General features: G+C 47.5%; 1 protein-coding gene and 1 non-coding gene across 2 annotated transcripts in view; one reads left to right on the plus strand and one right to left on the minus strand.

Annotated features, from left to right (window-relative positions):
• The window catches only part of SLC24A3 (solute carrier family 24 member 3), a 460,336-nt gene that overhangs the window by 145,133 nt on the left and 298,030 nt on the right, over positions 1-17,173 (minus strand). The gene's annotated exons all lie outside the window — the stretch shown is intronic.
• On the plus strand, positions 5,032-5,104 carry TRNAR-UCU (transfer RNA arginine (anticodon UCU)). Its single transcript has one exon. It is a non-coding gene; the product is annotated as a tRNA-Arg (tRNA).

Genomic DNA, 17,173 nt, shown 5'->3' on the forward strand with positions numbered 1-17,173 from the left:
AAAAAAAAAAAAGAAAGCATCAGGTGTCAAAACAGAGATGCTCTCAGATGTTCTGCTAAAAATCCTCCCCATTGCTGGAGGAACAATACCACTGATAATGAGAAGGGGCCCGACTTCTGCTGCAGTTTGTAGATGCTGACACGAACGTTAGGAGCTGGGGCTTCAAGGCAGAGAGGTAAAATTGAATCATGTTTTCACTCACCTCCCCCAGGGCTCAGAAAAAGCAAGATGCAGAGCTGCAACTAAAAACCCAAGGCATGGGGTAAAGCACGCTGGAGTACCAGAGAGAGAAGTTCCCCTGAGGCTATAAAGGGACTGGAGAACAGTGGCAGCTTTGAGTTTTTGCATTCTCTCCTGGAACCTACAAAGCAGGAATGGAAGATAGCTGCTGGCCGGTTGCTCCTGTGCTCCCTCCGGGTAAAGAAGTTGGTGGAGGCTGTGAGGAACCGCGGTTATGAAGCAGGAATCAGATAGGCTGGTCCGTATCTCAGCTGTGTGACCCAAGGTGAGGATTTCAATTTCATTAAGGTTTCAGTTTTCCTTGTCTTTAATGGGAAAGATAACAGTACCTACCTCATATGGTGGTTTGGAAACTAGATAATGCATGCAAAATTCTTAGCATCGTAGCTGGAATGCTGCAAGCCTTCAATAAATGCTGGATAATATTACTGTTGCCAGGGTCATGATTATTTCAATTAACTTGTAAGAAAAGTGGAACCAACTGAACTGAAATGGACTCATTCACACTTTGTTCTTTACACAGACACAAGGCAAGATGAGCAGGCATCTTCCTCTCTTCAACCGTATCTGGGGGCCACTTAAATGGAAGCAGGCACTCAGGAAGGGTTTCCTTTTCCTTCCTCCTCTCATAAGAGCTGCTGCCTATCCACGGAAACGCAACCCAAGTTTCATATTCCAACAAACACGGGATTTAGGATTCCCCAGCGGTCAACGGGGATGGCCAACGCAATGGTGAAATCCAACCCACCCCTGGATCCGATGTTAATTACAACTGAAAAGCAGATGGTGTGGAAATCGAGGCCCATCTGTTCCCCGTCTGTGGGAAGTTTCCACGGCAGAGAAGACAGAGCCACAAACAACTTCCTCTTGCCCCAAGAAAGACGGGACTTTTGCATTTAAGAAAATATCTTACTGTTTGTCATGATAAGATTGTCTCTGATCTACAGAGAAAACCACAGAAACGTTAGGTCAGACAGCCAACAAGGCCAGGTCAGTGGGACAGCCTCAGGAATGCAGACCGCGTTCCCAAGCTCAAGATCTTACCACAAGTGAAGCATTTTGGACATCAGAAAATATTTGAATGTGACTTGTGTTCTGGTTCGTAAAACATCCCCACACCCACCCCAGATACAATTCCAGGTATTAAGTGGCCTGGATGAGGGAATTATTTGATTGGATTCTATTCCTCATACTTCCATTACCTGTCTTTTTAAGAACTGACAAAGAAGTAATTTTCCCTTGCCCTTTCTTTGAAGAAAACAAAATCTACTAATTGAAAGGAAGAAAAATAAACGTCATGGCTCCTGTAGGGAATGCCAGTGTCCCTGGGTCTGGTCAGGTGGGCACTTTGAATCTACTGATAGGAGCTGATAGAGAAAGCATTACCTAATGGACGCGGAAAGCACCTCTCCTCCATTGTATTTCATCAGCTAGTTTGCACCAAACAAGGTGCCTTTGACCGTGGACCTAGAGGGACCCAGGGGGTTGTTTACTAGTGGTAATCCAGTGTGTAAAGAAGCGTGTGGTACGTGGAGCAGGTGCTGTTGATGCCCCTTGGAAAACTTAAGACACCCTGGCAGCTTCCTACCCAGGATGGCTTCCTACCTCACCTGGGGCCAGTGGCTCCGTGCGTTTCTGCCTGAGGCCACCTCCAGTGCTAGAGAGCTTTCCTCAGCCCATGGGCAGAGCTGCCTGAAGGTGCCCAGGATAACAACGGCACAACCATCAACAAGAGACAGGAGTCGGGGTCGCCACCCCCACTCACAGCCTGCTCAGCCCCAACTGAACAATTCTGAGTCGGGTCTACGCTGCTCCCCCAAGATCCACAGTGGGATTAAGCCCAGCTGCTCACCGTGTCAACCAGCTCTTTCATACCCCCTTGGTTGGCTCCCCTCCTTTCCCTGTCTCGTCTCCCCTCTCCACTCCCTCGCTTCTGCTTCCAGGGCTTCACCTCAAATAAACTTCCTGCAGCCGGCGGTGTGCTGAAGCAGGCTCGTGTCAGCTCACAAGGGCCAGTTATTAAACTTTCAGCAGTGTTGTAAGTTCACTGATGTATTGGTAGCTTAAAATTGGTCACGGTGTAGGTATTTACACCATGGAAATGAGCAAACGCTACAAACCACAGCTTTTTTTCCCCAGGAGAGCCAACTGTTAAATGTCTGCCAGTCCACCACAGTCTTCAGCCTGGTCCTTGCCTCCGGGTTTGCTTTGGAAGCAAAGAGCGCGAGTAGCAGGTGCCCCACTGAACCAACCCGTGAGCATTTACGGAACAAAAGAATCAAATTTGCCATGAGTATTACAAGCACTCCTTCACTGGCCAAATTAATGATTCTTCATGCACTCAACTATTGGAAGAGGATTGGCTTCTAAATTAAGAGTTAAGGAAGTAGGCAGAGAAACTGAAAGAAAAAAAAAAACACCACCAGAAGCTACTGCCACTTGAAACTCATTCAAGACAAAAGTGTAGAAGAAAACTTTGGGACCCTGGGTTACACAAAAATTTATTAGATAGAACACTCAACTTTTAAGGAAAACCAGGAAAGAAAAATATTGATAAAATGGACCACATCAAAATAAAATTTAAGAAAACAACAAAACTTTGCTCTTCAAAGACACTGTTAAGAAAAGGAAGGCCACAGACTGGGGAAAAAGTTGCAAAATATATATATATAAAGTACTTGTATTCAACATATATAAAGAACGTTTAGAACTCAAAAATAAGGAGACAAACAACACAATTAAAAACATGTAAAATATTCGAGCATACACTTAAAGAACATAAATGAATGAGAAATAAGCTCATTAAAAGATGCTCAACAGGACTTCCCTGGTGGCGCAGTGGTTAAGAATCCGCCTGCCAATGCAGGGTACATGAGTTCGAGCCCTGGTCCGGGAAGATCCCACATGCCGCAGAGCAACTGAGCCCGTGTGACACAACTACTGAGCCTGTGCTCTAGAGTCTGCGAGCTACAACTACTGATCCCCCGTGCCACAACTACTGAAGCCCATGCGCCTAAAGCCCGTGCTCCATGACAAGAGAAGCCACCGCAATGAGAAGCCCGCGCACTGCAATGAAGAGTAGCCCCTGCTTGCCGCAACTAGAGAAAGCCCGTGCACAGCAACAAAGACTCAATGCAGCCAAAAAATAAAATAAATTTATAAAAAAATAATAACGAATCTTTAATTTCATAAAGTTAAAAAAAAAGATGCTCAACATTAATAGTCATTAGGGAAATGCAAGTAAATACCACAATGAGATACCTCTACACACTCACTAGAATGGTTGAAATTTAAAAGACCAGCAGTATCGAGTGTTGGTGGGAAGGCAGGAACTCTCATACATCGCTGGTGGGAATACAAAAAGGTACACGCATGTTGGGAAAATGTTAAAAGATGAACATACACTTACATACCACACCCAGGTATTTACCCAAGAGAAATGAGACCATCTGTAGACACTAAATAACTCTTGTACATGGATGTTCATAGCAGCTTTCTTCATAAGAGCCCTAATCTGGAAACAACCCAGATGTGGTTGGATAAAAATGGTGGTACATCTGTACAATGGGCTTCTACCTGGCAATAACATGGGATAAACTCCCTCTGTACACAACCCATACACACGACTACAGGGATGGATCTCAGAAGCATTAAGTGATGAAGGTTACATCACCAGTAATAAAACATACCAATGTCATCCCCACCCCCCCACCATGGGACATGCTGAAAAGAGCACCAGGTCACAGGGGTACTTCACCTGAACAGGTATAACCTCAACCAAATCATGAGAAAACAGGACACAAACTCAAACTGGCCTGGACTCTTCAAAATTAGGACTCTTCAAAATTAGGTCATGAAGAAAGACTAAGGATGTGTCATGGATCGAAAGCAACTAAAGAGACATACAACTAAATGCAATGTGGGGTCCTGGGTTGGACTAGAAAACGAAAAGCTGGTCAAATTTGAATAAGTTCTGTAGTTAGTTAATAGTACCATACCAGTGTTAGTTTCCTGGTTTTGATAACTGTATTCTGGTTATAGGAGAGGTTACCATTAGGGAAAGCTAGGTGAAACATATGTGGGAATTCTCTGTGCTATGTTTGCAGATCTTTCTGTAAGTCTAAAGTTATTTTTAAATAAAAAGTTTTAAAAAATGGTGATTTTTAGTATGCAAATGATACCTCAATATAGACGATCAAAAAAATAAGCAGTTCCCATTTCTCAAAATGTGACCTAGAGAGTCTGTTGTTTCTTTGAGGAAACTGAAATGAGGACACGGTAAGCACGGGGCGCTCCATCCTCAGGTCTCCCCCGACCCATCTGCTACCTTATGTTATGCTTTAATCAAGCATGACCTGTTTTTCCCTGCTTTAGATACACATGTAAATACATATGTACATGCATACAGACACATGCAGACACATTTATTCTGCTTATGCCTTCGTTCAAAAAGGGGGGATGTTACTGCTAAGAACTGTTAAACTTTTTCAACAATAGGATGATATTTTGAAACATTCAATTTAGGTCTAACTTTTTTGGGGAAGAAACCCATCTTTAAGAAAAATGGAAGTGGGCAGGTGGTTTTGGGGATGTCTGTTGAGTTTGAGGTGGTGATGCCAATACGTGGACACAATGATGAGCTGGTAGATGTTTAGTAACCGACACTCTGGGTGCAGGGGAAGTCCTGATGTGCAGCATTTGCCGATTTCCATGGTATAAATATCACCCCCACGGCCAATGTTAGGCCACCTCCGTGATGGTGAAGTCGGGAAAAGATGTGCATGGGGGAATTCCCTGGTGGTCCAGTGGTTAGGACGCTGTGCTTCTACTGCAGGGGGCACAGGTTCGATCCCTGGTCAGAGAACTAAGATCCCACATGGCAAAAAAAAAAAATAAATAAAGAGACATGCATGGTTGACTCTTGTGAGCCAGGTGGAGCCACTGCCAGCTCACCACGGGACAGATGTGGCTGGTGAAGGGGGCAGGACTCAGTATATTGGTGACTGGGAAAGAGGATCTCACGAGTGTTTGGAGGTGGAAGAGTCCTCTTCATCTGGCTGATAAAAGCCATAGAAAAGTCACGTTGTCACCATCCCAGGAGAGCAAAGAAGACGTAGGGAGAAAAGAACCACAGTTTGCCCTCACGAGTGTGTGAGCTGCAGAGTTAGGAATCATCCAGGGACCCGAGCCCCACGAGGATGCTGTACCAAGGAAGCGCGTGCTGCCTGCAGACCCCAAAGGGCCGGGGCTCTGGACAAGCCCAGAGCCCTGTGCATCTCGTTGGCAGCACGTGGCAGAGGCCAAAGAACCAATCAGATGGTGGAGAAGGCCCTACCTCTCAAGCCACTGGAAGTGAAGGGAAGACTTAAAAACTGGGTTTGGAGAAGTGTGGGGAATATTCACATGTAGTGTTTTCTAATTAGACTCCTTTTCTATAATTTTGGGTTTTGAGGTCAGTAAGGATGTCGCACAGGCCTGTCTGTGCCTTAAGAGAGAAAATGCAACACAGAGGAAGAATGGCATGAACCTAACCGCTTGGGAGTCTTGGGGAAAAGTATCCCAACCAGGTGTCACAGACCTGTGGGAGAAGCGAGTTACGTCTGAGTCGTCCGAGCTGCCAAGCTGAAACTGCCTTTCCTCCCTCCCTTCTTTCCTCCCTGCCTCCCTTTCTTCCTTCCTTTCAACACATTGGCTACTAAAGCACCATGTTTACACTCTGGCTAAAAGCACTGCCTCCTTCTCAATGCGACAAGATTAGTTAGGTTTGCCAGTAGAAAGCCCACACTTATTACGTGGCTTCACTCAGTGGTGAAATGATTCAGCTGACTTGGAATTCTCTGCCCATTTGGGTGATGGGGCAGGGAAGAGGACAATTTAATAAGACAACTGATTATTAACGCCGAGCCCCATTTCCCCACGAGAACATGCTGCGAGTGAGAAAGGAGGTGTATTCTGGAATTTTCTTTATGCCTAAGGCGCACAGTGAAGGATACACGCGGTGGGCCATGTTCAATGCATGTGGTGTGTCTTTTTGTGCACCTTTCAGGCGGTCGGCCTTTCCTCGGCTTGGGTTGATGAAACCATCGCTGTGGTCTATTTGCCACCCAGAGGAGAGGGGTCCCTGAAAGCTCAGGGCAATTCACGATGCCCTCCAGTCATTTACAGAATGACTTTGGGGGCCTTCTTTTTCCCATAAGATAAGAGAACTGGTTTGAGGAGGTCCTTTGATGCGCTGATAATCTCCATTTTATAAATAAGAAACTGATGTTCCTGGGGGGATGGACCAAGTCCCGGGTGCCACTGCATGAGAAGCAGGTCTCGTGAACTCTTTCCAGACTAGTGGTTTTCGGGACACCGCCTGGAGTAATTTGGTGATTATCTGCTGTCCTAAGTTAGCCAGACACCTATTTTCCTTTCCCCTCGTTGAGACTAATGAAAGAAGACATATTGACCATTCTTGAACTGTGAATCTGACAGGTCGGAATTGGATGATGGATTTCTCATCCATCAGTGTTCTCTGGCTTCAGTTGCCTTTAATTAGGAAGTGTCCAGTCACCACCAGGGGCCTCCGAAAGAATTCACCTTTGCTGCCGCCGAGCCCCACCAGGATCGCGGGACATTCTCTGAGAGGTGATGTCTCTTATTTATTAGCAGCAAGTACATGGGTTCTTCTCCTCCTGTGAGTCTTTGAGCTGAACAACAAGCACAGGTTTTGCTGTCTTTTTCGGGGATGCTAACAGCTGTTTGGGGCGTTTATTAATGCCAGAGTTTGCCAAGGCTGTGTCGAACTCAAAGCAGTTTTCCAAAATTGTACAGAACTAGAAAACCACGCTGCTTTACCTAACAGAAGCAAAAGTATCTGCTTAATCCAAGTACATGAGAGAGCAGCCTTTAGCAATACTGGACAGGGCCCTCCTGAGCTCTCCTGCTAACTCTCAGGACCCTTTCTGTGTTGCCATCTCCTTCCAAACAAGGTACACTGGCTTTGTCATCGTGGGCTGGTGGAAGTCCTTTCTTGCCTCCGTTTGGTTTCTCCAATGGACTTTCCTCTCTTCTCTAGCCCAGTCCGCTGCAAAACCAGGACATGGAGAAAGTCGAGACACATTCAGAGTTTGCTAACCTTTATCTCAGCTCCGCCTTGCCGCCTCTGGATGCTCTGATGTGTTACTCTGGGAGGATAGGAACCGCTATTTGAGGACCCTGTGCTGTATGCACGGTGTCCTGTGAGAGGCTCTGCATGGTTTCCTACTCAGGTGTAACAGCAACACCATGAAACTGACATCGTCAGCAAGCGCCGTGTTATAGGTGCAGAAACTGAGGCTCACCGAGATGAGGTAACTTGCTCAACGGCCCACAGCAGGAAGCTCACCCCAAGCCCAGTGCGACTGCTACTCCCATGACATTCTCTCCCCACCCTTCCTCTTCCCCTCTCCCTAAGCTCTGCTGCAAGTGCATCTAGAGCAGGGCTAGCAAAGAGAAATATAACGTGAGCTACACATACAATTTACAAATTTCTACTTTTTTTTGTTTGTTTGTTTTGTTTTTTGCGGTACACGGGCCTCTCCCTGTTGTGGCCTCTCCCGTTGCGGAGCACAGGCTCCGGACGCACAGGCTCAGTGGCCATGGCCCAGCCGCTCCGCGGCATGTGGGATCTTCCCGGACCGAGGCACGAACCCGTGTCCCCTGCATCACCAGGCGGACTCTCAACCACTGAGCCACCGGGGAAGCCCAAATTTCTACTTTTGAAGTAATATTTTTAGTTCAAGAAAAAGTAAAATATTATATTGCTTATATGTGGAATCTAAAAAAAAATGGTACAAATGAACTTATTTACAAAACAGAAGTAGAGTCACAGATGTAGAAAGCAAACTTATGGTTACCAAGCGGGAAAGGAGGGGTGGGATAAATGAGGAGACAGACTGACATAAACACACTACTATACAGAAAATAGATGACTAACAAGGACCTACTGTATAGCACAGGGAACTCTACTCAATACTCTGTAATGACCTGTATGGGAAAAGAATCTAAAAAAGAGTGGATATATGTATATGTATAACTGATTCACTTTGCTGTACAGCAGAAACTAACACACCATTGTAAGTCATCTATACTCCAACAAAAAGAAAACAAGTAAAAATAAGCAAGTGCAATTAATTTAATGTGTTTAAAAACTGAATATATCCACATGATAATCACATAATTATATCACATGCAATTGATATCAACATATTAATGTGCTATCTTACATTCTCCTTTTCCACACTAAGGGTTTGTGATCTGGTGTGCTCCACACTCACCACACACCTCAGCTGGGACGCGCCACCCTTCAAGGGCTCCAGAGACACCTATGGCTGGTGGCAGCCACGCTGGGTATGCACAAAGAATGTCCCGTTTTCCATCTTTGGGTTATTTCTTCTCAAATCGCATTGTTGCCGTTGGACCCATTCCTCTGCCTTTGTGATCAACACTTCGGATTCACTGCCTGCCTTTTCTGAATCATCTTCCTTGCTTTCCCACACTGCTGGCTGTTCTCAGGTGGTCCGCCCACCTGCATAAGTTCCCTACGACATCACCCAAAGGGGCACCGGCTTGTCTGGTTCTCTGAATGCGCCCTCTCTTTTATACCCCAACATTTTATACTTCCATGGTGTACGTTCCTGGAAACATCCCAAGGCAGACCTGCCCATTCAACACACACCCTCTCTCTGCCCCACCCCCCTGGTCCTGGGTGTCGTCTTCACTTGCACAAGATCATTTAAGAGGCTTGGGGTGGCCATCCCACTGTCAGCTCAGGTACGGCATCACTGCACGTTAATGGTTTCATCCGCGGTCCTTTTACACACCTCGCCAGGCATTCTGTTATTAAATATTTACCGAGTACCAATAATGTCAGAGACACATCCTGAGGGGCTGAGGAAGAGGTAAGGATTATTCCCATCTGGACTCCAGCCTGTTGAAGTTTACACAGCTGTGTTTCAGAGAGGCCATTCTAGCCTTTGATGAGTGAGAGCTCACAGCTTCTGAGCTGAGTGTATCCCTCTCACTGTGAAAGTCACCTCAGTTTCTTGCGATGCAGTCACCTTATAGTATCTGTAATCTGCATACCCCCTCCCCACAGCTTTTAAGCGTTCTGTCAATACCCACTACCACTGCCATCCATCACACACAGGTACACACACACAGGTATGCACAATTACGCACACACAGGTGGACAGGCTGCCCGTCTGCTGTAAATTGCATATGATGTGGCAGAACAACTCTCTAGATGTTAAAAGAAAAGGAAGGGAGAGAGGGAGAGGCAAGCCGGTCGGGGTCTCTGCAAGCTCTGAGGACTGTACACTTTGGCTCTCGCCCACCACATGGACATGACAAAGTCCTACTGATTATGCATTTATGGACTCTGGTAAGTATGTCCCCCTTCTTTCCTCTGAGGATGCAAGATGACACAGGTGTAGGCTGTCACCCAATCTTGTCCCTTCTTGTTCATAGAAACTGACACCCAAGGTAGTCGGGAGGGAACCTCCCCAACAGTGAGAGTTATGAGCCCAGGAGAGTGGAGGCGGCCGAGCAAATCCAAACAGGGAATTTCAAGAGGAGGCAGAAGGAAGAAAACCAGATCTTTTGAAATGCTTAACCTCCAGGTCAGAAGTGAATGGAATCAGCTGAAATCAGATGCTGTTTCATAATGAAATTATATCAGGCCCCTTTGCTGGAGCCCAGAGATCCAGCTGGTCAACAGTGAAGGAATGAATCCTATTGGGGCATAAAATAATGGAAAGAAACGCCACTACTGGGGGAAAGTAGGGAGACCTGTTCTATTTTCCTAAACTTCTAAGGAGATGGCCGCAGGAGGAGCAGCTATGCTCTAAAGACCTCAACAATTTGGTGTTGGAATAATGTCCACATCAGTAGGATGTATTGGGTGGTCTTTCCCTCAGCTGGGAGGCAGCTGTGGAGACAGCAACACGACAGGGCTGAGTTTTACTTTGCAGATGCCAAAGCCGTCTGCAGAGATCTGGGGATGTGGGAGGAGAGCTGTTCCTATCTGCTTTTTCCTCTGCTAAAGGGAGAGGCTTAGCGGAATTTTTCTATTCCTGGCTAAAGCCTGAGCCCCAATTTTGTATCCTACGGGGAGAGGATTATTTCCAGAATGTACTAACAATGAGACATTCAAAGAAAGAAAGAATTTTTTCTCAAGATAAATCTCTAAGGCAACGGAAGTCTTTTAGGTGAGAGGTAACTAAATTGAAAATTGTTTCCAAGCCAATGAAAGAGCCAGCAGCAGGGAAGTGAGTAGCTTCCTACACAGTCAGCAAAACCATCTTTCTAGTTTTTGTCTTATGCTTTGGCTTTTGAGATTTTGATATATTTTGAGCCCCAAGAGCGGATCAGGCAGCTGAGGTCAGGCTGTTTGGTCCTCTAGGGAGTGAAGGGAAGGAGGAAAGAAGGTAATAACGTAGTGTCTCAAAAGCGATCCTAGGATTCGTTAGGAGGAAAGTTGAGAGTGTGCCCCACAGGGTGGGGGATCGGCAGGAGAATGGCCTTCCGTTGGAGTCCTTTAGTCCCCAGGAGCCAAAGCAACGGAGGGTTCCCAGGCTAAAGGTCGCCTGTCCCACCAACAAGGGCGGTGTGTCTCTAGAGGTCTCTAGAGGAGACCAGGAGGACGCAGAGTACAAAGAAAAGCAAGACTCATGGTGCGCTATAGCAACTGCACCAAGGAATTTGTCCTCCTACGCCCAACCCGAGGGCAGTGGAAGGTCGTATGGATGTGTGATGGGGAAGAGGGAGTGATCGTTAATTAAAAAATAATACCATTTCTGTCTTAATTTTTGGAGATTTCATTATACTATAGATGTGGATGATCTCAACATCCTGACTCTCCGTTTCTTGAATTCTTCCCGTCCAAGGGTCTTATCCGCCACCCTACCTCAGATACCTGTGGAATCACACCATGGTAGACTTTGTCATTATTAATACCTCAAAGCCATCCCTTCCACCCTGATCACTTCCTCCACCTTCCCAGTGTATTCCTCGAACATCCCGACTCCAACAGTCCTTTCCCTAAATAGAGCTTCCATCTTGAAACCACGAGGACCAAAGAGAAGCTTTGCCAGCCAGAAAGATGGCGCATCAATTACACTGCAAAGGCACGCGCTAGCCCTTGAACTGACTCCTGGGAAATCCCTCCCTGGAGATAAATAGGCACCTGTGAGTTTAAGCCACTCTTCATTGAGTTTTCTATCCCCTGTAACTGAACACAACTCCAGTGGTGCAGGGCCCACCTGAGCCGTGGCTCCAGTTCTCCTGTCCCCTCCCCACTCTCATTTGCTCTCAGACCTCACTGACAACTTGGTTCAAATGTACCTACCACGCTCACCTTTACCCTCATTTGCTCTGAATTACTGCCTCTTTTTAAGTTTTTCAGTCCAGTTCCTTAAACAGCTCATGACTTTCAAGGCACTTCCTCTCTCAACCATACTTAGCGATGACCATTCTACACAGGTACAATGTACGGGTCTAGCAGACACAGAGAGAAGGCTCGGAGTGACATCCCCTTGGGCAAAGACCTAATTTCATTTTGACATCATGCTGCTAGGCTTCAAGTTCAAAATAAAAGGTAGAAATGAATGTCCACTTTTCTTGTCCACACGGACATGTGCACATGGGCGCACACACACACACACAACACACCAAACCTCAAGCTTCTCCAATTGTGATTTTGTGGCTACACATGTGGCTCTCAGGCCTGGTCCATAAAGACCTTTCCTATCATGCTCCTCCACATGTGACCCCTTCTGCTGGCTGCTGTCACGGTCAGGAAGATCTTGGAAGCCACACGTAGAAGATGGCAGAGGCCCCGTGGGTCCAGGCCCTTGGCTGACCTGGAAATGGGCTAACCCCACTCCTCGGAATGTTGTGCGAGGAGGAGGTGTCTTTTGTTCGGTTTGTCCCATGATGCATTTAGGGGTCTGTGGTGGGCAGAATTCTGACGGCCCTGGTGATACACATACGCTTTCTTGCAGTTATTCAAACACTCATATAGTTGCTGCTAAAGACAGAATTTGCCCGTATAATTAAGATCTCTAAGCAAGTGACTTTCAGACAGGGAGATAATTCTTGGTGGGGCTAACCTACACAGGTGAGCTCTTCCTGGTGAGAGAGATTCAAAGCGTGACAGGCACCTGCCTTAAGGATATTCCCCGTGATGGCTGATGCTTGATTTTAGCCTTGTGAGACACTGAGGAGAGAAGCCAGTCACAGTGTGCCTGGACATCTCACCTACGAATGGTGAGAAAATAAATAGGTGCTGTTGTAAAGTTCTAAGTTTGTGGCCACTTATTACACAGCAATGGGAAACTAGCACAGGATCTATTTGTCACTGTAATTAACCTCCCCTAACTGGCACATTGGCCTATTTACTTTAGCGGTGGACTCCATGTAACATCTCATTGTCAAATTTTTAGAAAATTAGTGATAAAGAAAGCTTCTAATTAATGACACAGATTTTCCAAGGCCGTTATTTATAGTGTCAGTGTATGTGAAAACAAATACCTTACATTGCAGGCCAAGCCTTCTAATTTGTGACCAGCGTGTTCCTTGAAAGCAGAGGGGCCATTCTAACTATGCAACACCAGGGAAGGACAGACACCAGCGGGTCAGAATAGATACGGCCGGATCGGCGCTGCTGAGAAGGGCCGAATGTCAGCCTGGCTTGTAAGCCAACACCTTTCATGCTAGAGCCACATTCTTCCACGTACCGGGGCTTGAACTAATCCGCAGGATGACTGAGAAAGCCATGCAAATTCAGAGGAGAGAAGAATGCAGTCAGAAGAAGTCTAGTATGACTAAAAGTGGCTGGGCATTTTTGGATCATCTGGGAGGGAAGGGGGAATCCTTGACTGTACCACAGCTCCCAATACTTGGTTATTTTGCTAAACTCTGCAGCGATCGCTACAAAGATGTCCTGATTTCTGGGCTGTGCCCAAAGCAGATTTATCCAATTAGAGAGAGGCTGGAGCTACCACGAGGGCTGAGGTTTATTAGAAATCATGAATCTTCTCTTGCCCTGGCTCTGGGCACCATCAAAGCAACTGCAGTTTCAGCACCTGCATCCGAGCTCGGCTCAGGGTGAAGGGAGGGTCGGGGAGGGAGTTGATTTGGGCCTGGTCATTCACCCAGCTGTGCTGAACAAGCACATCTCTGCACTGGAAGGGGGCTGGGGAGGGAATATGGCAGCAGCCATGTCGATGTAGTCACCTGTGAGATTCTGGTTCATTTCATTTCACTCATTTTCGAACAGCTTTACTGAGGTGTAATTTACATACCATAAAACTCACCCACGTAACTGTACAGTTTGATGAATTTTGTCAAATTGTACACAACTGTGCGACCATCACCACAGTCCAGTTTTAGAACACTTCCACCCCCACCAACGTTCCTCCAAGTCCATCTGTAGCCAGTCCTTGCTTCTACCCCCATATGCGAGCAACCAATGATCTGCTTTCTATACCTTTAGCTTGACTTTTCTACCAACTTCACATAACAGATCACACAGCGTCTAGTCCTTTGTACCAGGCTTCTTTTGCTCAGCTTAATGCCTGTGGGGCATCCATGATGTGTCAGGCCTGGGATAGAGTGATGAGTGAAATTGACACAGTCCCTACCTTCATGGAGAACTGAGACCAGCAGGGAGACAGATGTTAATCAAACGATCCCATAAATAGCTGTATAATTACACATTCTGATAACTGCTATCAGAGGAAGGGGCCCTCTTAGCTCACACAGACAGGAGACGTGATCCGATCTGGGTCAGAGGAGGCTACAGAGAGGAGGGGATGTCTTAGCTGAGATCTTAGGGATACACAGTAATTAACCTTACGAAGAGGGAGAACAGACAGCTACAGCTAAAGGAATGGAAGGAGGTCACAGCTGTGGGAGCACACGGCGGGGGTGCGATGGGTGGGTGGTTAAGGAAGGACATGGGGGGATGCTAGCCTCAGCCTGATCCGGAGGAGGACTCTGGAGTGTGAATGGCCCCAGAGAGCTGTCTCACCCAGAGGCAAGAGCCCATGGGTTAATGGGCAGTAGAGATAGAAAGTAAATAGAGCTGGGTACCCCTTGCTTCTCACCCTGTAATGTGCATACGAGTTTCCAGAAGATCTTGCTAAAATGTAGATTCCGATTCAGTAGATCTGGGCGGGGGGGCAGAGATTCTGCATCCTATCCGCCACCAGGTGACACCCGTACTGGTGGTCCATGGACCGCACTTTGAGCAGCCAGGACTGAGAAGGCCAGGTAGTGGATTCAGCAAGGCAGATGGTGCCAGGTTTCCAGGCTGTGCAACTACATGAAGGACAGCTCCAATTTCAGAGCAAGGAGAGTCCATAAAGGGGCCAGGTTTGGGAGGCAAGGCCTGGATTTACTCCTCTGCGCAGACAGCTTGAGAGTGAGTGCTTGTGACTGTGCCACAGAGAAGAGAATCTCCGACTGGAAGAGACCTTCAAAATGATTCATCTGCCATTCCTGAAAACGAAGGGAGACCATGCTTCCCAGTTCTTGGTGTGTCCTGCCTTGTGGGGGGCAGGGGCGGGAATGGGATGGGGGATAAAGAGTGATGGGGTAGGGGAGCAGGGCTTTGGTTCTTCCAGTAACTTCTGGAAAGCAGCTCTGTTATATATATTGATGAGATTTGGTTTACAATCTATTTCTAAAATAACCAAAAAACAAAAATAGGGGGAGGAATGAAAGGATTTGGTATCACGCGGCATCCAGAGGCTGCGGCCTGATCGTTGGCCGCCACAGAAAAGCCCTCTTATCATCTTGGCCCCAGGTTCCTCCACAGGCTCAGGGGTGTGGGGAGGGTGTGGCTGGTTCCGCCCCAGCCACAAAATGCTCCTCAACAGCTACATCCTGGGGAAGGCCCAGGGCAGAAAGGCTCAGGCCAGCTACCTGCTTGGAGGATTTTAAGAAATGGTGTTTACTTCTAAGGAAGTGGAAGCACCCTACAAATCAGTCGGTTTGTAACAGTAAAAGGGAAAACGGAACTTACACAGTTCTCTGTCTCTTCCGGGAACTGGAAAAAGTACAGGCCTCCAAACTGCACTTCACCCCTGCTCCGTGGACATGCTGCAGGTTGTCTCTCAGTGGGGGCAGGTGGCCTCGGGATACACGGGGGGATGGGGAAGGGAGGTGGCCAAGCAGCAGGACCCAGACTCTGCATCTCCAATCCTGTCTCTGAGGGACTCGGTCATAACATCCCTTCTTTCCCAGGAAGGGCCAGGGAGTACGGCTGACCTAGATGTTTGCTTCCTTTCAACTCCACATGGGAGCAAAAGTCGGAAAACAGAAGCCCTTTTATCTGGTCTTAATTAAACACAGTCTGCATAGAGGGAGCTGCTCTGAACAAGGGTGGGAGCAAAGCCAGCTGACCCCAGGGTAGTAGCTCTGATGCGGAGCTCAGGCGTACCTGGTACCTGTATGGAAGCTGGGAGTCCTTCCTGCCAGGGTTGCATTTGTCCCCCTTCCTGTCTGAGCTACTCACCAACTCAGACCTGCTCCCGAGGGCTGCCTAACTGTGTACAGCAGTGTGTGGTCTTCCCACCTGCATGGTAAGCAACTCGAGTGAACGAGCCCCTTCTCCTATTCCCCATACGCATTCCTCACACCTCCGTCACCACTCTGAGCCTAACAAGGGAGCTGTGTGGTTCCTGAACACCATGTGAGTTCGCTCCCGCTATGCCTTGTGTTCATGATGAACCTACACAGCCTTATTCGTCCTTTATCCTCAGACCCAGTGCTAGGAGGAAGCGGCATCCCTTCTTGCCGCTCCTATCCCCCTGCCTGTTCCCCTTGGTGTCCTGCAGGGAAGCTGATCTGAGGTCAGAGTTCAAGTTACTAGTGCGCAGGTTGCTTCACTCAAAATGACCTGCGTGTGTGCCTGCTCCCTTTCTTTCTGTCCCACATGCGTATCAGGTCCATAGTGGCGACTGTGCCACCTCGGCCTTGTGCATATATTTCCATCAAACTATCAGAGTTTGGTGCTGTGGTTGTCAGATGCTCACCTAGTTCTTCATTTTGCTATTGTCCTTTGCTAGGAGATGCCCCCAGACAGGCGGAGTAAGCGTGGTGATTACCAAGCACCCCCCATCACCTCCTCCTGGGGGAATTTCATCCTGGGGGCAAGAATGACACTGCTCGGGCAGACTTCCGGTTGCACATCTATGCACAAGCGCTAGGATTTCAGGTGCTCTTTCTATGCTTTTTTTTTTCTTTTGAGGTCTCTGGTGACGCTATTTGTGCGCCCTGCCTGGATGGCTAGAATCTCAGAACAAAGAGAAGGAATGAGAACCGTCCACCTTCCAGGCTGTTCTAGTTTCCCCGCTCCGCAGGAAGACAGGGCATCGTCTCACGGGGCTGGGTTTCTGCAGGGCCAGGTGCACACCGGGCAGCTCTCAGCGCCCCTTGGGGGAGGAGCCTGAGATGTCAACACTGTCATTTGGAATCGCTCTCCCAGCCTGCGGCTGGTCCTTTCTGACAACTTCAGATGCGGTAGATGAGGTCCTTAGTAGGTAGTTTTGATTTTGGAAAGTGGTCCAAACTCTCTGGAGGTAAAATGTGTGAACCCAGCGGATGGCCAGGCTACATAACCATATTCGCGATGGAAACAAAGAAGGAAGGTAACACAAGGACCCTGATTTTCTAGAGGTACTCATACACCCCAAACTCTTCCCCGAAAAGGAAGGGCTCTGAAAACGCTTGGGATAAGGCAGGTCACTGGAATGAATGTGTGGCCTCCAGGACACTGTTCTGCAGAGGGCACGGCTCAGTTCAGTGAGTACATTCTGGAATCTATGTAAAGGCAAACCGTGCTGTTTACACCAGGAATTTCACCTGAGACAACACTGGATTCTAAAGCTCAGAGCTTTGCCAT

Source organism: Delphinus delphis, chromosome 15 (assembly GCF_949987515.2).
Source record: "Delphinus delphis chromosome 15, mDelDel1.2, whole genome shotgun sequence".
Taxonomy (NCBI): Eukaryota; Metazoa; Chordata; class Mammalia; order Artiodactyla; family Delphinidae; genus Delphinus; species Delphinus delphis.